The sequence below is a fragment of the Aricia agestis genome, chromosome 3, assembly GCF_905147365.1.
Source record: "Aricia agestis chromosome 3, ilAriAges1.1, whole genome shotgun sequence".
Lineage (NCBI taxonomy): Eukaryota > Metazoa > Arthropoda > Insecta > Lepidoptera > Lycaenidae > Aricia > Aricia agestis.
Window position 1 is genome coordinate 5,263,952 of NC_056408.1, and position 21,737 is coordinate 5,285,688.

The 21,737-nt window shown below is 35.6% G+C and overlaps 1 protein-coding gene across 1 annotated transcript in view; it reads right to left on the reverse strand.

Moving 5' to 3' along the window:
• Window positions 1–21,737, reverse strand: part of LOC121740584 (cadherin-99C) — a 190,473-nt gene extending 168,736 nt beyond the window's left edge. The window contains exon 1 of the mRNA XM_042133320.1: window positions 21,461–21,737. The gene's annotated coding sequence lies outside the window, so the exon portion shown is untranslated. The remainder of the gene's footprint in view (window positions 1–21,460) is intronic.

The window sequence follows — 21,737 nt, forward strand, 5'->3', positions numbered from 1 at the left end:
CCCGTTTCTAGTCTCTCGAGTAAACCCTTCTTCTCTTTAATCAAAAGTTACTGACAGACACATCGTAATAGCTCATTTATTAGCACGGCTCGATGCTTTATTACAAACAATATCGTTCACATGCTCCACATTCCCTCTCCCACGAGACAGCTCCCACTTCAACAGAACAAAGCATTTTGCCATCACTTTGCGTTGCAAATTCAAACGGGCCTGTTTGTTTTGTAGTTAAACGGAATCAAGTGGTTAAAGTAGTTATAAGAAATGCGTAGTGACATTTACCGTTAGCTTCAAACCGTAATTTTAACGTGTATCTGTTTTTACTTTTAGTATTTTTTGTGGGTTCGCGAAGGGCTTGACTCTTGAGAGGGTTCAGTTTTTATAGCAAACGACAAAAAATTTAAACTTAAGGCACTTTACATTTTCTAGATACGTTTTTAGGGAATCTTATCACGTTGAAACATGATAGATGAATGCAACTATGATTTGCTTTAGATGAAGTATGGTATCGTGATACTTCGAAACCAGCAAAGGACATTAGATTAAGTACGAAAAAGCGGGGTAAACCGCTCTCGACAAACAAAATTGCGAGCAACGTCCAGAAGGCTCAGCATGGCCACAAAAGAAAGGTTTATTCTTACGGTAACGTAGACAAAGTGATGGATTAACAGGCAATCTGTTCGTCTGCAAAACTGTCAGCGTTTCAATTCTCTCTCATTTCTTCTTTGGCAATGCTGACCCGCAGGAGATGAGATATAACGTCAGTACACAAAATATATTCACAATTGTCGCAGGCAGGTGTGTGAACAGGTCCGCCACTCGATACCATCGCCACATCCGGAGGCTCGTATGCCAGCTGCGGTTCACTACACGAGAAAGTCAGGGACGATCGAGAAGCGTTACATCTAAAGGTCTCTTTAAAACTTCTGGTACAGTCAGTTTTGTAATTCGGGCCCTGAACATGAAGGTAAAGCGAGAATCCATTTTCATACTATTTTCATCATTCATCTCCTTTAAAACTTAGCTTTTGGCACAGTTAATTCTTTTTTTATGAAAGATGGGCCCCTAATTTATTTCCTTCACGGCAATATTGTGTTGCGCAATGCGTTGTATGTGAATAACGTAGCCTGTATGATTTAGGTGATAATCATGCTAAATCTTTCAACTACTAGGCTAATACAAAACTTCAATTATTTTGAATCTCGCATCATTAAGTTTCGTTTAGAAGGAAAACTTACAAAGCTAAAAACACAAATCAAATAAAGTTTTCAGCTTTAGCCATCTACTTTTATTTTTAATCTACAGTGAATAATATAACCTTCCTTTTTTTTTTAGTTAAAAATTACTGCGTGTACTTTCTCACGCACTGGTAATAAAACAATCAAAATATTGAAAGAAACTGGCCGGCAGCCATACGTCAGGTAATGATAGGGATCGGAGCAATAATTTACAAATCCATATATCTCAACGCCCACTTCTTCATGACCAGAGGACCATAGTTTTAACCAGAGGATTATAGGTTCTTTTATTTACTGGACAAAAGGACTACTACGCGATTATCTATCAATGGTAAGGTTGGATGAAAAATATTTTAACTAACATTTTGTTAAGGTAGGGAAGCGAATAAGGTCTAGCGCAATAAACAAATCGAAATTCGAGAAGTTTGGCCCAAAACTGGTCAGGCTTAGGGCTGAACGCTTTTGGGTCAAACGTTTATTTTGAGAAACATCTTTTTCGGAAGATTAAGTTGCTTATTAGCATATTAATTCTCCTAAATTAACCTTAATTTCCGAAGCACATTCTTGCATTTGTATAGCGCTATAACGATTTACATTTAAATGTTTTATGAATATTTTCAATTCAAAAATGCTTAACTAGGAAAACACCGCTTAGCCCGCAAGTTATTCTAGTTCTAACAATGTTAAGTATTCCAGCCATCCATAATGGAGGTACTAAAGCATAAGGCATGTTTAAATATGCATGCATGAATCTATTATCCTCTTAAGCTATTCACGCCGAAAACGGAGAACAACTGTATCAACACAATACCTGTCTTACACACACACACACGCAGTAAAACACACAATCTTGTACCCTTTACCTTATTAGGTAGCTACGGCACACATCCTGAACGAAGGTAGAAGTTTAACGGGATTAAAAAGCATGAAATAGTTAGTGTTGATCTATCGATTGGGTTTGACATGACTCGAACAAATTACGTAATCTGCCTATGAATTCATTTCTTTCATGGTACTAAGAATACATGGAGCATATTAATATTGCATCTCCTATAGCCTCGCCCAAGATACAAGCCAAAAAAACTTTAAAATATGGGTAATTAATAAAATGTCAAAATTTTATTAATAACTAATAGGCCTCATGTTTTGAACCATTTGACCTGTAAAAAACCTCTAATAAAACAGAGCTTGTTATTTCGAATACATAGCAAGATTTAGCTAAATTAAAACTCTAAACTGGTAGTAATTATATTCTGTATACTGTGCATATTGTGAATTTTCTTAGTCTCAAATTTTGCACAAACATGTTATTTTAAACTGGTTATTTTAAGCGCTAAAAGTCACTAGTCTATAGACAATCTAGTAACATTAAATTCATTTGTTGCTAACGTCATATTCAAATGATTAATATTATTCAACATTCAAGTTTGCCGCTATAATTCGCTTTGATAAAAACATGAAGATGATCTCATACAACCTTAATTATGAATGAAATCGAATATGATTTAACATAGCTAATATATAATTCTACAGCTTAAGTAGACTTTTAGGCAGAAAATTAATGGTCATTCTAAAAAAATCCATTAAATAGAAATGATTGCGAAGATAACATTTTAATACCTCTATTGACCATATATTATTATGAATGTATAGGTACACTATACACCTATGAGTCCTTGTATGACAATATTTTTTCAACTAAGCCTCTATAGTCTAACTTTAAGTACAATAAAGCACTAAATCATCATTCGCTAAGTATCCAGCGCAGTTATTTTTAATTTTACCACACCATTTTATTCATACTTATTACTTTAAATATTATAAATACGAAATTGTGTGTCTGTCTGATAGCTCTTTTTGCCCAAACCGCTGAACCGATTGTGATGTTTGGTATGGAGATCCTTTGAGTCCCGGAAAAGGATAGGATACTTTGTATTCCGAAAAAATGTACCGTTCCCGCGCGATAAACAAAGGCGCAACGGAGTTGATGGCGTCTTTAGTATACAGTGTGTAACAAAAATAAGTGATAATACTTTAGGGTGTGTACGTGTTCCTTGTAAAGAGTTCACTGTGAAAGTAGCAGCGCTGAAAGGCCAACATTTTTTTTTGTTGTATGGGCAAGGGCCCGAGCTTCACGAGTTTCCCCATACAAAAGTGAAAAAAAAATTTGGTCTTTCAACGCTGCTACTTTCACAGTGAACTCTCTATAAGGAACACGTACACACCCTAAAGTAATATCACTTATTTTTGTTACACCCTGTATAATAAATACCTACAATTACATACAAAGTCTGCCTTGTACAAAGTTACCTGCTAAAAAAACTCTACCGAACATACGCTGACCTTACACTATAATCCCTTTAAAAGGTAATGAAAAAACCTTATTCCGTGAACGTGAGCTAGTGCGTTCTACAAACAAAAGATCGGCCGTGGACCTGTGGTTCCGAGAGGGGAAGCATAATGTAAATATCATACAGTAGAGTAACAGCCGTGTTATAAAATAGTAGCTCAATATAGAGAAAAGTTTTGTGTGCGTTATAGCTCAAAGAAAACAATACAGTTATTGTTCTGCTTTAAGTAAAATTAGGGATAGTCCCTAATGGCTGGTTTGGCATTCCCTCTCGCATCCTCTCTTATGGCTGGTTAACACGTATTAAGTAGATAATATTGAACTTGCTACTTGCTACTAAATTTTGTGTTTACATGCAATTAATAACTTAAAATAAGTTAAAATTTATTTAACTACTTATCAACTTACCTAATACGTGTAAACCAGCCATAAGAGGGGATGCGAGAGGGAATGCAAAATATAAATATCACACAGCAGAGTAACTCAGACGTGTAAAAGAAATCTTTGTTTAACGCAGATTTTCTACGACGAGTTCCTAGTCCTCCATTATTTTGTTACTTGAGATTTTTTAGAAATCTCGCAAATCACTTGATTGAGATGGTCAAGTTCTACTCCATCCATACAGAGACAATTTTAAACGCGAAAGTGTATTATTCTTTAGAAGAATCAGAATCAGGGGCGTACCCCTACGCCCCTGATTCAGGCGACCAAGTAGAGATGATCTACTGTATTATAATGTGGGGGCAGGGGACAAACGGGGAGGACAAAGAGGGGCAAAGTTACGGCGCGCTCAAAGGCACCGAGATACCATCGCGACGGAACTACCCTGATTATCGGAACACGTTTTTACACCTGGGATGGTCATGCAACGCTTTTTAATCGATGTTTGTTTTATTCTTGGCTACCTTTTGCTGGCAGTTTCTTGTGTGGAATAGCTGGAAATTATGATTAATAATAATTAATATTAGACTCCTGTCTCGTCAAATCAAAATTATGAGTGAATTATTAAAAAAGTAAGTTAAATAAAAACTTTGTGTCATGTGTAAAATAGTACCACCCTCGTGACTTACCTTCAAAACGAAGGTAAGTTCAATATAATCTTGGATGCTAGGCAAAATAATATTTTGTTTTATTTTATTTTATCAAAAATCAGAAACTGGTCATAAATCTGATGCAGTAAACCGCGACATTACATAAGGGCTTGTTATGAACAATATTTTTGTCCCACTTCCAACTTCCACCAATTTTCCGAACGCTGAATGCTCAATGAACTAAATCGGTGACAATTAATTATATTATTGAGCAATGGATCACAACCAGTGGCGGATTTAGCAGCAAGTTGAATGGCCCTAGGGCGGCTTTAAAAGACGGAAATTTTTATTACCAATTTCGGAAATATAAAAATGGCTGTAGGCCTTTTTATATTTCCAAAAAGAGGAGAGAATTTAAAGTACCTACTCAAAGTACACAAAGAATTATTAAATAGTAGTTACTTAAAGTACAGGTAGCCATATTATATTTCTTACCAATATAAACGCGCTGTATAAAATATTTTATTAGTATGATCTTTTGTAACATCGCAGTAGCAATCCGATTTTAATGTTAAGATTTAGTGACATTTTTGAAAAGCCTTCAGGCAACATCTCCGTCGAACCGCCTCTGGACGGAACATTGAATAGAAAGTATTGTAAAATGTTTAATTATATAAATCAGTCGTTTAATTAAGTTGGGCGTTGCGTATGCACGTTCACTTTTCATGCTTCAATAGTTCAACATAATTGCGTCTTCTTTGTGTTGAGAATGAAGATCAGTTCTACCTGTTACAAGTATGGTCGAGGCTTGTCATACAATTTCCAGTCAAGAAATACATTATTATACAAAGTTACTACCTTCAAGTGTGGGGACTCAAAGCAAATTTCATCCAAACCATTTCTATTTCAGCGTCATCAAATAACAGACAGACAACAATATTATACTATTTATGAGCGTTATTTTTTCTTTGAGGTTATTGTTAACGATTCCCAACATAATTTGAGTAAATTACTCGTAAACTTTTGTAAATCGTGAGATCGTTAATAAATCATCAAAAGGTCTTTAACGATGACTCAATTTTGAATTCAATGACTTCATTAAATTATTCTTGAATATGATGTGTCTTTTATGTATTGTTGTTTTTTTTTTAGTTTTAACATAATACATGTAGGTACTTAACATATTATACAGATTTTCTGAAAGGAAGGTTTCGCATTGAATAATCTCAGAAACTAATGAAACGATTGTAACGAAATTTAAAACATCGATCGATATAATAATTGATATAGGCAATTAAAGAGAGCAAGATGAAAAAAATTAGGAAAAGATGGCGCGATGAGCTGGAGGCGTACCAGCTGGTACCACGGCTGGCCAACGGTGGCGCTGGAGCGAGACAAGTGGAAAAAAAAATAGGCAATATTAAAATGTTTAATGTACGGTTCCTATTTTGTGTAAAGTAAAGTAGGTAAGTTAAGTAGTAATTCGTGACATTTTCAATAGACACGCTGCCTTTTCAAAGATGGAATAGCTCTGTTCAAAATGCAACACCTCGATTTTGCAATGTGACCCTAAACTTTTAGATCTTATTATAGTTGTTAGGGTTACAAGCGACATGACGACCGCAAGACTTAGCGAATTGTCCCGACACGTAACGCGGAAATCGTTTACGTTACGTAACGTTTCTTATACAAATGCCCGACGATGACGAATTATGCAATGCGTTTGAAAAGATGGACGGCAAAAGCTTTGATCATGTATTGGTCATATGAGGTTATAAACTAATTACTTACTAGCGCACTTATGAGTCACCGACGGCATTTCATTATAAAATCATGCAGGAACCGTGCATTTTCATCCAGGGGTAAAAAGCAGCCAATGTCCTAACGTACCTGCGGGGCTAAAATGGTCGCTTTCTAGAATCATAATTATTATTATGAATCATAATATGATTCATTTTTTAATTGCAATATGGTCACTCTGCTTGCAATTCATGTCTAGCAATTCATATAAATTTGACATTCGTCATGGTTTGACAGTTTTGACAATTCATTTGCTGAATTGATTGAGAGGAATTGATAAATGTGACCATTTTAGCTCCGCTGGTCTACGCTATCAGCTGCGGCTCTCTAACTCTATATCACCGAAACTGGTCCGGGATGCGATATTCATAATTCTACTAGCAAATCCGGCAGATGTTGTCCTGCAAGATATTTCCAAATCTGGCTGATTTGTGAATCTAAACCATATGAAGCGACACGCAAATCATTCAAATCGGTCCAGCCGTTTAAGAGTTCAGTGACATACGTACACTAAAATTATATTTAAATAAAGATTATGAACAGTAAAAACCTAGCTAACTTTTAATGAAACTGTCTGTCTTTTGAACTTTAATCCGATGACACGGTAGAAACGAGTTTCGGGCGGTCATACATTAGACATCAACGGGCGCAAGTCTCAATGTTACGCGATTATCTCTAACACGATTTAGTCTGTCTGTTACGGTTAATCGACGAAATGATTTGACCGATTCGGATGAAACTTTAACTGATAAACACCTTGAGTACGGCTTACCAAGATTGTAGCATTTTTATCATTTAAAACATGATTATTTTCTTCTCGTATGAACTCTTCATAATATTCTTCTAAGACATCACGATATTACTAGCTAAAAGCCGAGCTTTGTGAGGACTCGCGTCTTCACACCTTGACTGACTGATGATGATACATCTACATATTACAATTTGCTTAATTAAGTAACTAGTTCGTCCTCATTAAATAATTTCTGAAGTATTTAGGTAGTAGGTACCTACCTATGTAACGAAAAAAATAAAGCATTACTTATTTCCTTTCTTTTTAGCTGCACATTATCGCAGTCGGTTAAAAGAGTATTTCAAAATCATATAATAATCATCGCAGATAGCAGAGATACATCATTATATTGCGGACGAGAACAGAACAAAGAATGCCGTAGGACATTATAGAGATAATTAGGGCCCGTACACACGCTCGCAGCGAGGGTTTTTGTTACCATACTTTTTTCTGTCGGTTCCCAGCGAGTTACACCCCTGTGACATGGTGGGATTTTTGAATTGTAACGAGGAATGTGTTTTTGATGGGAATTTGTTACTTAGAAATTATTTATACAAGCAATCTACGAGTATGTTGTTGTTTGATTTTTTAAATAAGTACATTTTGTTTAAAAATATGAGGAAATAGCATTAAAAACCAACAGGGCAGGAGACTAAAAAGTAGTTGATAGTAGTAGTAGGTAACCTCAGTCAACTTTTTTTAATCGAAAATGTTCCAAGGCGATTCTGTCTTAGCTGCACCAATAAATTATAATTTATAATATGTTTTAAAGCAGAAAAAAACTTAAAAGTTAGTTGCATTTTTATAATTTACCACAATAAAACTTAAGTATGAGATATCGAGGTCTATAAATAGAAAAAAAAGTTAAGGTGAACCAAAGTCATACAATAGTCACGTCTTATGATTCACGAGCCGTTCTTAGAATCTGTGAGTGATCTTATCTTGGGACTCACGCATTCGCAAAAACTGTAGACTACTGTAATAATGGCTATTTCAATTGCATAATTTAACTAAGGAAATTATGAACTAGGAACTAAGTAGTAGTGGCAAAGAGTAATAGGCATGATGACTATTTTTTTTCTTATCGGTAATTGAAAGACACTTAAAAAATAGAATCATCGTTGAAAGAATGACTCTGATAGCTTAAAAATTCACCAAGATATGACAATTCAAATATCTCATAAAAAAGACCTTCCCGAAAAGCTCCATACAAAGTGCTACGAAAGTATGACGTCAGTCTTTCGTAGTTTGTACGCATCGGGAGACAACTTTGTTCGACAGGTATATTAAATATTGCGTTTATGAAAGCGGTTTCATAACAATAGTTGCTTTTAATTGCATAAGTTATCGAAGTGTATACAAATATTAAGAAATTTAATTGAAAAAAAATTCAACTTGAATATCCAACTTTGAAGGCGCATAACAAAAAAATACAAATGCTATCAAGCTGAAATTTTGGGAACACTTATTTTTTACCGTGATTTCTTTATTTTATTAACAAAATTCGCTAATCTTTGACCTTGTCAACATCCCTATTGAATTTCATTTTCAAAAATGTGAACTTTTCCCACTTTTCGGTAAAAGGCGTTTGGTAAAAAGAAAAACTAACCCGGCGTAAGAAAGCGAGTTTCTTACGTTTCCTACCTAGTTCCCGAACCGGTGGTAGGCAACACGTAGGACGTTCTGAAAATATTTGTTTCAAAATTCAGAAATAAAACAATAATTTTTAGTAGTTCGTTCTCAGATGAAAGCTCTAGCCTAGATAAAACTAGTAAAGATTTAGTTGCCTAACTTCAAAATGTAAGGAGTACCTAAGTAAAGCCGATAGGAATACAGTTACAAAAATCACTGTAGATAAGTAAAGTCTCTGAAGTAACTAGTATAGTTATTTCCAAATCAAAATTTCAACGGCAGGTAGGCACGAGAACGGTGCGCACGAGCTTTTTATTTCAGTAATTGCGTTATACAAAATTACCACCAACATAGAACTTACATTTTATTTGGTACTTAAAAGTAAAGATTTAAGCACATTCTCGAATAACGCTTGAGCCGGATACGTAAAATGTCTGGTTTAAAGTTTTAATTTAATTTAACATCTTTTTACCTTTTATGGTCGAACAGCGTCTTAGGTTTAACGACACAGGCTGAGTTAGACACGACTACAAGATCTAATGAAAACAGATAATTTTAATTCAACCTGACTGTAGATAGGCTTTAAAACTATCTAAGTGCCAATTTCACCAACACCTAATAAAAGTAATTGTTGGTTAGAAAATAAATGTTATATGACATATATATATAATATAATACATATTTTATTTAAAACTTCAACTAAGGGTCAGATTACACTGAAACGAGACGAAGGGCCGATGCAAATTTAAGATATTTGATAGACAATCAGGAAATTGGCATCGTCAAGGATATTTTGTAATAGAAGAAGTCAATGTCGATGACAAACATGTAACATTATTTAATAACAATAATAATAATAAAGTACATACTCTAAAATAACCTGAGCAGCTAGTAAGTAAGCATCTAGGTACCTATTTTTTAGCTTAACGTTTTTACGTTCAGTCATATTTGACTGTACGTTTATTTCACGTACATTGTACGTGAAATAAACGTACAGTTCCTCCTTACCTCCATTTCATTTCAGGAAGCAGAACAGTTGGAGTGACTGTTAAATAGTCAATTCATTTGTCAAGCCATCACCAGCGGACAAGGACAGGACACTCACGACTGAGGCGGATTGCTGTCTGTCTGTTAGTAAACTAAAATGTGAATGTATTTGAATATCATTAGTTTCGTTAAAATGCGATGAATTAATACTGTTAAATTGAATTATGACACTGGCGCACTCAGAGACAAATATTACTTAACTCTACATTGTCTGTCAAATATATCCCGATACATTATCTGTCAAAACTCAAACTCTTCATAAAATTGAAGTTTAATCATCGTTAAATGTCCCTGGGTGCGGCAGTTATTGAAAAAAAATGTAGAGAATGGAAGAAAGCTTGAGACATTAATTTTTAAATTGAATTGCTTTCCTTAATTTTCTAGAAATTTTAGCTATTTGACTACAAGCAAATTAACTAGGAAAAAAATCACATTATTGAATTAAAAAAAAAATGAACACAATACTTAAATTGCGTTTTAATGTTTAGTCAGCACCTACCTACCTACTTAAATAAAAATACACAATATAGAAACCTCATTGAAACCACGATAAATCGGTTTAAAAAAGCAACCTTATCTTTCGGTACCCGCATTAAATCAACTGAGTCAATAACCGAAACAAAAAGGATGAAGTGAGTGTCCTATCAGATGCCTCTATAAGGCCGACAACTATCGCCGCGCATTCCATCTCACCTATGTAATAAGAGGCAGTTTGCACGCCCTGAATTAAAGGTTAGACAATTTGCCCGTATTATGTATTGAATTTAAGGGACTTGGGATTAAATAATTGCTTATTGGAAAGAGAAGTTGATTCATAGGAGGATGGCAGACCTTTAGTCGCCTTATAAATGTCAAACTCAGACGACATCACTATTGACACAAATTGAATTGATAAAACCGCACCAAATATTGTAGGTTCGCCATTCATACTAATATTATAAATGCAAAAGCGTGTTTCTGTCTCTCTGCTACCTAAACAGCTAAACCGATTTTACTGAGGTACTTTGGGTCCCGGGAACGGTCATGGGGTACTTTTTATCCCAAATTTCCAAAGTACCGAATTGACAGATTTCAATTGCGTGAGACGGCTCGCAAATCTGTCAAACCCATATAAATTTAGAAATGCATATATATCTACGCGTCACGTTGCGGTTTGAATAATTGACACATTGAATCAATGATGAAAAACTAAAAGATATGTTACTACCGCGCGCGTTGTGAAGATTCAAATACGGCCCAATTGGGCCGTCTGTTATTTAGTCTGCATCGAGCGCAGTCACGAACGTGCCGCGTCTTGTCCCACCTAAATAAATTGAAAATGACGTCGTGCGTGTTTCGAAAATGTGCCAATTATGACTCGACAGTAAACAAAACACATGGAATCTCTTACCACATGTCTTGATTGCAATAAATACCTCGATTATTTATATTTTCAATAATTTTTTCGAACAATCTGGAAAAAAATTAATTTTCGTCATAGCTCAGGCGAAGAAAGAGACAGCGATAAAATACGACGTTAAAAAATAGAACTGTCTCTTTTATGTAAATGGTTTTTCGTATCTTTTGTTTCACTTATCTGTCAAATTTGTCAATGTTTGCAATTTTGAATTTGAAAATTGTTCGGAAGAGATTTAATCCGGAAAATAGTATGGACGTAACATATCTGTATAAGTAGAATATAGCATTGAATTGACATAACCCGACCAAATGTAGGTCGTCCATCTCCTATTAATCAACTACATTCACCATCCTTGATATGAGATTATGGTAATACCGAGGGAAATCTTAAGAACCTTGAACTCTCTATTCGCACGTAAAACAGTGCAACTTAACTGAAAGCCGTTTTATCGTTACACGATACGGCCACTTAAGGCTTTTTCTGCTAGTTTGTCAGATTTAACTCTAAGAGGTCCCCAAACTAGGGCAGCGAAGGAAGCACTGAGTGGTGCAGAGAAATCACAAAACATATCAAAGCATACAAATATAATATGAGCTTATAAAAAGACTTTACAGGAGTGTTAAATGTTGTGCAGTGTACACATTATCTTAGTTACTTTGATTGTTGTTATTTATTACAAATAGGACGGCAATAAAATGCTTTACTTGAAAGTGCTCTTAAAGATTGAGAACTACTTTAACTCAAGATGTCTACGTCTCTATGTTACAATATTAGTCTTTAATAGCATGTATTCATTATGAGTCAATACCAGAGAGATTCCCTCGAATTCTAAACCTGACAAAGAATCGTCATTCGTAAACCAGTTCATTAGGCAACGTCGTGATTGCGACTAATTGCCTAATTTGTCATCCTGACGTGCTCAAACCGCAGAGCCTTTCTCATAAAGCCCTTAATGTCCTTTGAACACGTTGAAATCTAATTAGATTAGATAAATTATGAATTTGGAATACGGTCCTTTGAATGAGGCCTGCCTGTTGAAATGTTAATATTTTGAATTTGGATGTTCTTGCAGTAACTCCCAATCTCCTTTACAATTTTGTGAATAACTTTATATTTATTTTTATGGCGACACCCCTATCTCTTTTACAATATCTTTTTAATAGTGTCCAATATTTTTGTTATACAAAGCCATTGTCGCTTGTCATAATAGCTATTATGCTATTTACCAGAAATTAGAGAAAGTACTTGAAAATAAAGAGTTTCTTTATTAAGTTGCTTTTTTCATGAAACAGAAAGCCCTCGGAAAACAAGCCTAGCCTTTGTTCTGTACATAGGCCTGTAGGCCTATCCATTACATTTAATTAAAATTTATAACTATATCTATATCCTCACTTTCTGCAATACATACTGAAATGTGAAACCCCAAAATGTCTTTCACGGGGCTATAATGAGGAACTTACCTGAGTAAGCACCATTGTGTTTGCTTAGCCCATTGGCTAACATAATGAATGTTTATAATAAACTGCCTATACAACATATTACGCAAATAGTTCTTAGCGTCTTCATCATTCATCCAAGTCTGGCAGTGCATTATTATAATGTAAATTAATCATGAAGTACTTATTAGACTTTCCTGGGCCTAGGCCCAGTATTTTTAGTATTTATTGTTAATAAATTCCTAGGGATTTATTAACAAACCATTTTGTATCCGCAAGTTCCTTTATGACAAATTTATAAATTACTAGATGACGCCCGCAAATCCGTTGGGCCAAAATTCGTTTATGTCCTTTCCAGAAGCTCAAAGCATCTTCATAACAAATTCCATCAAAACAGCGGCTTGTGTAAAAGGTACCTAACTGATAGATAATGTCGCAAATATACAAAATTAGTATGGATTGCAATATTTTAACAAGTACATATTCTTTTTTTTTCATGACATAGGGGGGAAAACGAGCAAACGGGTGATGGAAAGCAATTTCCGTCGCCCGTGGACACTCGCAGCATCAGAAGAGCTGAAGGTGCGTTGCCGGCCTTTTAAGAGGGAATAGGGTAATATGGGAGGGTAGGGAAGGGAATAGGGGAGGATAGGAAAGGGAATAGGGGAGGGTAGGGAAGGGAATAGGGTAGGGGATTGGACCTCCGGTAAACTCACTCACTCGGCGAAACACAGCGCAAGCGCTGTTTCACGCCGGTTTTCTGTGAGAACGTGGTATTTCTCCGGTCAAGCCGGCCCATTCGTGACAAAGCATGGCTCTTCCACGTCTAAATTATTATTATTATATTCCTTGCGTATTCCTTGCATATAGTATCACTAGCTGTTGCCCGCGACTTCGTCTGCGTTAGTATAGTAGATCACGTCCCAAGTATTATTTATTGTACAAAAATATTCAATGTACAGAATTGACTTTCCTACGATTTTATTATAATATATAGATGTTCCGCGCAGCTTCGCTTGCGTAATTTAGGAATTTCACGCGACCATACATTTTTTCGCAAAAAAATAGCCTATGTCCCTTAACGTGGTCTTTCTTCATGTTTGCCAAATAACAAAAATATAAGTCTTAGAATAATAAAATATAGCTTATAGCCTTCCTCGATAAATAGGCTATCAAACACTGAAATAATTTTTAAATCGGACCAGTAGTTCCTGAGATTAGCGCGTTCAAATAAGCCCTTTAAAATAATTTCCCCCCCTTTTTTTCCACACTTTCCTCTATTTCTTCGCTATTATTAGTTTTAGCGTGATAAAATATAGCCTATAACCTTTCTCAAAAAATGGGCTATCTAACACTGAAAGATTTTTTTAAATCGGACCAGTAGTTCCTGAGATTAGCGCGTTCAAATAAGCCCTTTTATAGAAGTTCCTCCGTTTTTTACACATTTTCCTCTATTTCTTCGCTCTTATTAGTCTTAGCATGATAAAATATAGCCTATAGCCCTCCTCGATCAATGGGCTAACACTGAAAGAATTTTTCAAATCAGACCAGTAGTTCCTGAGATTAGCGCGTTCAAATAATTTCCCCCCGTTTTTTCTACATTTTCCTCTATTTCTTCGCTTCTATTAGTCTTAGCGTGATAAAATATAGCCTTTAGCCTTCCTCGATAAATAGGCTATCTAACACTGAAAGAATTTTTCAAATCAGTAGTTCCTGAGATTAGCGCGTTCAAACAAACAAACAAACAAACTAACTAACTAACAAACTCTGCAGAATTATAATATTATTAGTATAGATACATGTGTAGAATTTAAAACAATCGTACTGAATAATCAATTGCTACAATTGATTGTTTCGTGTTTGCATGTCGACTAAAATATTTATATTGTTCAACAACAAGTCAGCATTCTTTTAAACAACACATCAAAATATTTTATTAAGCCAGACACTAATAACACATTATTTAATAAAATGATATGGCTGAAACATCCAACAGTATGCATCGGTTCATAAAGAAAAAGAAAAAAACCTGACACAGCGAGATTAGGACCTTATTATCTGAGTCGTTAGATGTTTTTTAGAAGAGCGAAAGCTTTCTCTTTTTAGCCTCGAGTAAAAAGGGCCTTTTTGCTAAGCTAGGCATTTTGATGGTATCTCAGCTTAGGGTACAGACTACAGACGCAAATGGAGATTTGTGGAGTCGCTGCTTTTTGATAACATCTCATAAATTATGAAGGCTTTTGTTAATGTAGCGTAATATTAATATCGAACAACTTGCCTTAATGGCTGGCGCTTATCACAGTTTTGCAATATATGTAACTTACTGCATGATTAATGCCCCGTTTTTTAGGGTTCCATACCCAAAGGGTAAAAACGGGACCCTATTACTAAGACTTCGTTGTCTGTCCATCTGTCCATCCGTCCGTCCGTCCACTCTGTGTCTCCAGGCCGTATCAAGAACCGCTAAAGCTAGACTTCTGAAATTTTCACAGGTTGTGTATAATATCTGTTGCCGCTATAACAATAAACTAGCTGTTTCTTGTATATATATACAAGAATTGCTCGTTAAAAGATATAAGATACTAAAAACAAAATAAAATTAATATTGAAGGGGGGCTCCCATACAACAAACGTGTTTTTTTTGCCTTTTTTGTTCATTATTAATAATTAATGGAAACAGGTAAGCAGTTGAAATTTCCAAAAATGCCTTTTTATTAATCCGTACTTTAATAATTAAAAATAACAATATTAAAATAAAAATCCCATACAAAAAACACAATTTATTTGCCTATTTTTGCTCTATAACGGTACGGAACCAAGCCCGACTCGCACTTGGCCGATTTTTTATTAAATTTTACCTTTTGACTAGCACTTTTGTCTTAACTTACGTCAAAACCTTACTTTGTCAAAAACATCTCAGAGACCGAGCAATAATTAAAAGAAATAATCCTTCGCGACCACAAATATTTGCAACAATTTCGACCGTGTCAACTTTCAATCAAACCAAACACATTTTGAGTTTTGGCTAAACGACCTCTAACCCACCCAATTTAATTAAATAAGATACCAGTACCTCAATTCTACTATTTCAATGACATATCAATGCAGCTTCGTTAATTGTCCGACTCAGTTTGTTTCCTATCGAACTTCTAAATGGCCAAGAAGTGTAGAAAATAGAAATTATTTAAAGTGGAACTAAAAATATTCAATACAGAATTGAAGAAAAAAAAGAAAAGAAGAAAAATAGTTTATTAACAACTTTACATAATATGTTACAAAATACGACAAGTACAGCACAAATTGTGTGGATTTTCATTTAAAAGTAACAGATTTTTAAGGTATTGTGTTGCATTGGCGCCTGCACTAGGCTGAGCCTGTCCTGCAGGTCACCGAAATTTTAACATGAAATGGCTTACTTCCATACGTCTTTTTCATTCCATTCCTTCCATTCGTATTTTACGTCAAAAATGTGACCAGCGCTCTCAATTTTTGTGAACTCTTTATGGCCATTTAAATGCTATTTTGATGTTGCGTAAGAGACGAACTGGATCGCACAAGGAATGCTGTTGCATAAAAGTAGAATAGGGGTACAAACCCACATTTCTGACTCAGATTATGACAATGCGAACTAAAATCGTGGTCCAACATAATTTGATTTTACCAAATACACTTAGTGCTGAAAGGTTTTATTAAATCACCCATACTTGGCAATATTAATCCTTTGGTATGACGCAAGAAAGGCGTTGTCACTCCGACTCGGGCTTAGCGGTATACCTTCTGAATTCTGCTCCCTAGAGATACGCGCACATTATGTCCAGGAGCAGGGTGTATTTTCTATACTTACGCGATATTTTAGCTCATGAAAAGTGTATTCAAAATATGCGGTCCACTTCAAAACGCACCGTCGTCCTTCGTCGTACTTTAAAACATTTTTAAGTTATTGTAGGGTAGTCACTCTTTAAGGTGTATTGATAGATATCAATCCCCAATCGGCAGCCAGCTGCCACATAACAATTGAAAATCTATTGTGTCTGCGTAGTGTGTCTGTATACCCACAATGGAGGTGTTAATCTTAAGTCTAATTTCTAAACTCCAAAAACGTGTACCTACACGTCCATAATATTGACAAAAACCGGCCATGTTTGTAAATTTTTTCAGTACACTGGGAAGTCTTCTAAATGGCGGTTCCGTCAATACAACCGTACTAAATATTGTAATGCTGTGACCGTACTAAGATAATCTTTTCAATACAATGTAGAGTCAATATAATGCATATTCATAGAAGTGAATTTATGTGTGCAGATGCTTCACACATTTTCTGCAGCTCAACACACATTTTTAGAGCTACAACATATAATGTTATGTCTTAATTTTCTATATTCTCTGTATCTTTATGATTCCGGCTTTTCCACCCATAAATCATCTCTCTTGTCAGGTACCTCTTGCTGGTTGCATAAATAACCAAATGTAGCGGCGTAAACATTTTTCGAAAATCGAACCTACAATCACTAAACGTAAAGCAAAGTTCCAAACAACTGGACCACTGCGTTTAAATCAAACAACTAAACAGGCAGTTATTTATGTTTTTATAACCGCATTGCCTCACTCAGAGACGAATATAATAATTAATAAATTATAGTAAAACTATAATTAAATTAAGAGTTTGAGCTGTTTGAGAGGTGGACGTAGGGCTTAACTCATAAGTCAAAATTTTCATTTAATTACATTTAATAGCATTTAAGTAATAAATACTTGTCTCTGAGGCCGGTATTTAAAATAGTCAGTACTTAAGAGGCGACCCGGTCTCAAGACGCGGTTCGGCTCTGTGAGAGGTCCAAAATTTTAACAGCTAACCAATCACAGAGCCTGAACCGTGTCTTGAGACCGAGATGCATCTTGATTACTGACTTTTTATACCGGCCTGAGTGTGGCTGTCGGAGTCCTTATTCTGAATTTAAGGATTTGAATATCGCAAGTGGCACGCGACGACCTTTAGTGTCTCCTTCGCGTATCACATTCACATCAACAGTCTCGTATCGATAACGTCCTTGCTCCAAATAATACACGTAGGTGCTAACTGCTAACAGGTCTCTGCTCTCGATTGTTAATTATATAGTCACCTGAGTTTAACAAACACTGAGTTATTGTTCAATTATTAGCAACGCAAATATTTAGGCTGTTGGTTGTTGCAAACTAAGAACTAAGACAAGGCAATATTTTAATGTGGATGGTTGGGAGTTGGGACATACTATGTTATACATAATATTATAGTCATATAGTCATTCAATTTGACTACTAAGCTGGATTAAATATAATATTATATCTCCCATTCCGCATATATTATATCAAAGAAAAGCTACGATATTTTAACACAGGATTAACTTTAATTCGATTGACCGCAAGAGGACTTAAGGCTGGCAAAGTGGCAACTGGCAACAAAATTTTATTTACAGAATAGCTACAATAGCATCGACCTTAGCTAAGTCTACATTATTTTTATAATTTTAACAACAACATTGGTAATAATATTTTAGTCTAATTATAGTTATTTACACCTAACAGATCATTTGCCGGTAACTGATAGGTAAGTGGTAACTGGAATTTCATAAAAATTCTGGAGTAAGAAGTTTTACGTCTGTGGAACTTGACAGAATCAGCATGGCATGGCATCAGCGATGTCACATCTGTGCCTAATATCAAGAACAATAATAAACAAAACTTGCGAGATTCGAATCGTCAGTTTATTATTACCCCAGAATATATTCGTATCAAAAACTCGTTAATTCATGATAATAAACCTCATACATAGTTTTAAATAAAGAACATAAAACCTGCTGTGAGTTGTGACCTGTTCTCATCATCCAATTAGCATAGAAGCCTCATATTTGTGGTTTATGATTTTAGCGGCAGGTTTCTTTAGTTACCACCAGATTTATAGCGGAAATCGGATTGTATTTCGAAAGGGAAATTAATTTTTAATTGCGAAATTATTTTTCCTCAAATGTAGACTTTTTAAGTAAACCAATAAGCAAAACAAACATATTATCACTTGTTAGACAAAATACAAGACAAATTATTACCAGTTGTTTCACGCCGGTTTTTCTGAAAGCCAAGTGTTCTTTTGAAACTGGCATTATCTTGGTCCTTTATGTTATTCATTAATTTTCATATGATGATACCTAATAACGTAGCTAACTAGCTCAAACATGGCCCCAAAAATATTTTTTTGGATTAGATATTCTAATAGGTCCATTTTTCAAATATAATAAATAATAATATGGATCTTTACTTTATCGATGCTACGGACAGACAAACAGTAAACCTGATTTTGCCGTGGTTATTAAAAAAAAATATGGTAAAAAGCCCAATATGGAACCGAAAACCAGTAGTGAAAACCGATAAAGGCTTCACCGTGGAGTCCGAACACGTTTTGAAAATAATCTGGGTCATTTTTGACCACATAAAACGAGTTTTGTAAAATAACGTGGTCACGACTACGGATTTTACTTCAATTTGGTACAAAATTACACTGCCATAAATTGATCTAAGAACTGAGAAAGTTTCGTTAAAATAGGCTTTATAGGTTGCTTTTGACTGCTGCTAGAATCCAGATTCTAGAAAATGTTTGGAGTGATTTCGTTATAAAATGTTACTGCTTAGTGTTTGTCATTTAATACTTTAAGCTGAGAACAGAAGGTAAGAAAGCACATAACTCTATTTAACACGTTCAGTGCCACCGAATACCCTGTATAGTTCACGTAAATTTGATTCCAGTGCCAATGACTCACCTGGTGAGTTCAGTGTTTTTCACTAATATTTCCAAAATGCAAAATGTATTTTCTGCTCAAAATTATAGTTTGGACTAAATATATGCTAAACTAAAGATTTATGCGGTGGACCGGGCATGGAAATCCCGTTTATTTTTGAAAGGAAAAAAAACGAGGTAAATATTCCGTATCGCGCCACTAGCGATTTTGAGGCCGTTTTTTTTTTTACAGTCGCGTTATAATCTGTAAACATCAGAACTAGTATTGTTATGATGGCGCATGACTATTTCTGGCTAAAAAAAATCAATTTTCAAAGTTAGTCGACGGAGCCCCGCTACGCGGGGCTCCTATTTCTGGGTGTTGTGTTCTACGTTCCAACCTAACCTACTTTTGGACTTTCTGGATTGTGTTAGTTTTTGTTTTGGCGGGCTTTACTTAGGGGGGCTGCCCCCCCCCCCCCCCCCTCGGTCCCAAATACAACCCCCTTTTTATTCAGTCACGGATACCGAAGCGGTGGGACGGGGGGCGCAGGCCCCCATACAGGGGGCTCGGGCGGCTCAGCCCCCCCGCTAAAACCAAACATACACAATCCGGAAAGTCTAAAAGTAGGTTAGGTAGGAACGTAGACCACAACACCCAGAAATACAACCCCCTTTTTATTCAGTCACGGATACCGAAGCGGTGGGACGGGGGGCGCAGGCCCCCATAAAGGGGGCTCGGGCGGCTCAGCCCCCCGCTAAAACCAAACATACACAATCCGGAAAGTCTAAAAGTAGGTTAGGTAGGAACGTAGACCACAACACCCAGAAATAGGAGCCCCGCTGCGCGGGGCTCCGTCGACTTTCTTACGGCCTCAAAATCGCTGGTGGCGCGATACGGAATATTTACCAAAAACGATTCTGCAATGCCTTGAACTACCCAGGTGAGTTCCCGGACATAGATCCTCAAATTGTAAATATATATGTACATGTTAGAAAACGACGTCAACATAATAGCATGGACTACCTAGATACTTGTGATATGGAACTTATATACAACATACTAGTTTCATTAGAATCTATATATATTTAAAAAGAAAGTCGTGTTATACTAATTATAACTGAAGCATGTTTTCCGATTTTTCTTCGTCGGGCATAGGATAATAAAAATAAAAATAAATAGAATCAAAGGAAACGAACATGATATTATTATTTTCAAGTATTAGTTTTTTGATTTTTCATGTATTTTTTAGTTGTCACTCATGTCATATTTCCTATTTCTTGGATTTCTTTTCAAACGCCATCTCGGACACAATAAAAACTAACTAGAGTTTAGAGAGTAACAATAACCAAATTTTAAAAGATTGACAACCACTGCGTAAATTACGAAACAAACTTAAGTACTTTTTACTTTTTATCCAGAGTTTTTTGCCATTTTTACAAGCTGAATAATTGTCCTACAACAACACCTAACACTTTTTAATTGCGTTAAACACCTTAGTTACACAGAAATAACAAAAAATTGAATTTACCCTTACGTAGTGAACTCACATTGTGAGTCGATTCAATTTATATTGCAGTGCCGGCGACTCACCTAGTGAGTCCGCCGTACAATGTAGGCGGCATCCGAGAAGACATCATGAAAGTCGTAGTGGGAACGAACGTGTTAAATGGCGCCAATTTTTATTCTAAATTCAAATCTTTCCACACTCTTCCCAGAACTTTTTGTGACATTCAAAAGTAGCCTCACGAATTGCACTTGAACAATAATTTTTTGATGCTTTCGAATAGAATGAACCTCTAAGATTATATTATTGTAACAGGAAACGAGTAAAACGCACTTTCATTCTGATAAGAAGTTGCAACAAGGCATTGCGACTTCTATCGACGACTAGTAGGTACTTACAAGCTTTAGAAAACTTTTTACCTGGCCACACCTAACTTTGTACATAGCTTTATTATTATTTTAATTCCCAGTTTTCAAAGTGTACTTACGTTATCAGAGAAGAAAATAAGCAGCTCCTGATGAATGAACCTAGTAAGTACGAAGCGAAGTACCTACGATAGGGCACACTTTATGGAGGCTTCAACGGTGTTCAAACTGGAATGTTACACCTGATATATCACAACACAGTACTAACACACCACCGGTACTTGCAACTAAGCTAACACTCTATTTATTATCAAAACAAAGCAAATAAAAGTTAATTCACTTATCAAAAAGTTCGCGGCACGAAACAAAATAAATCCACGCGCGCTCCAAAGTGAACGG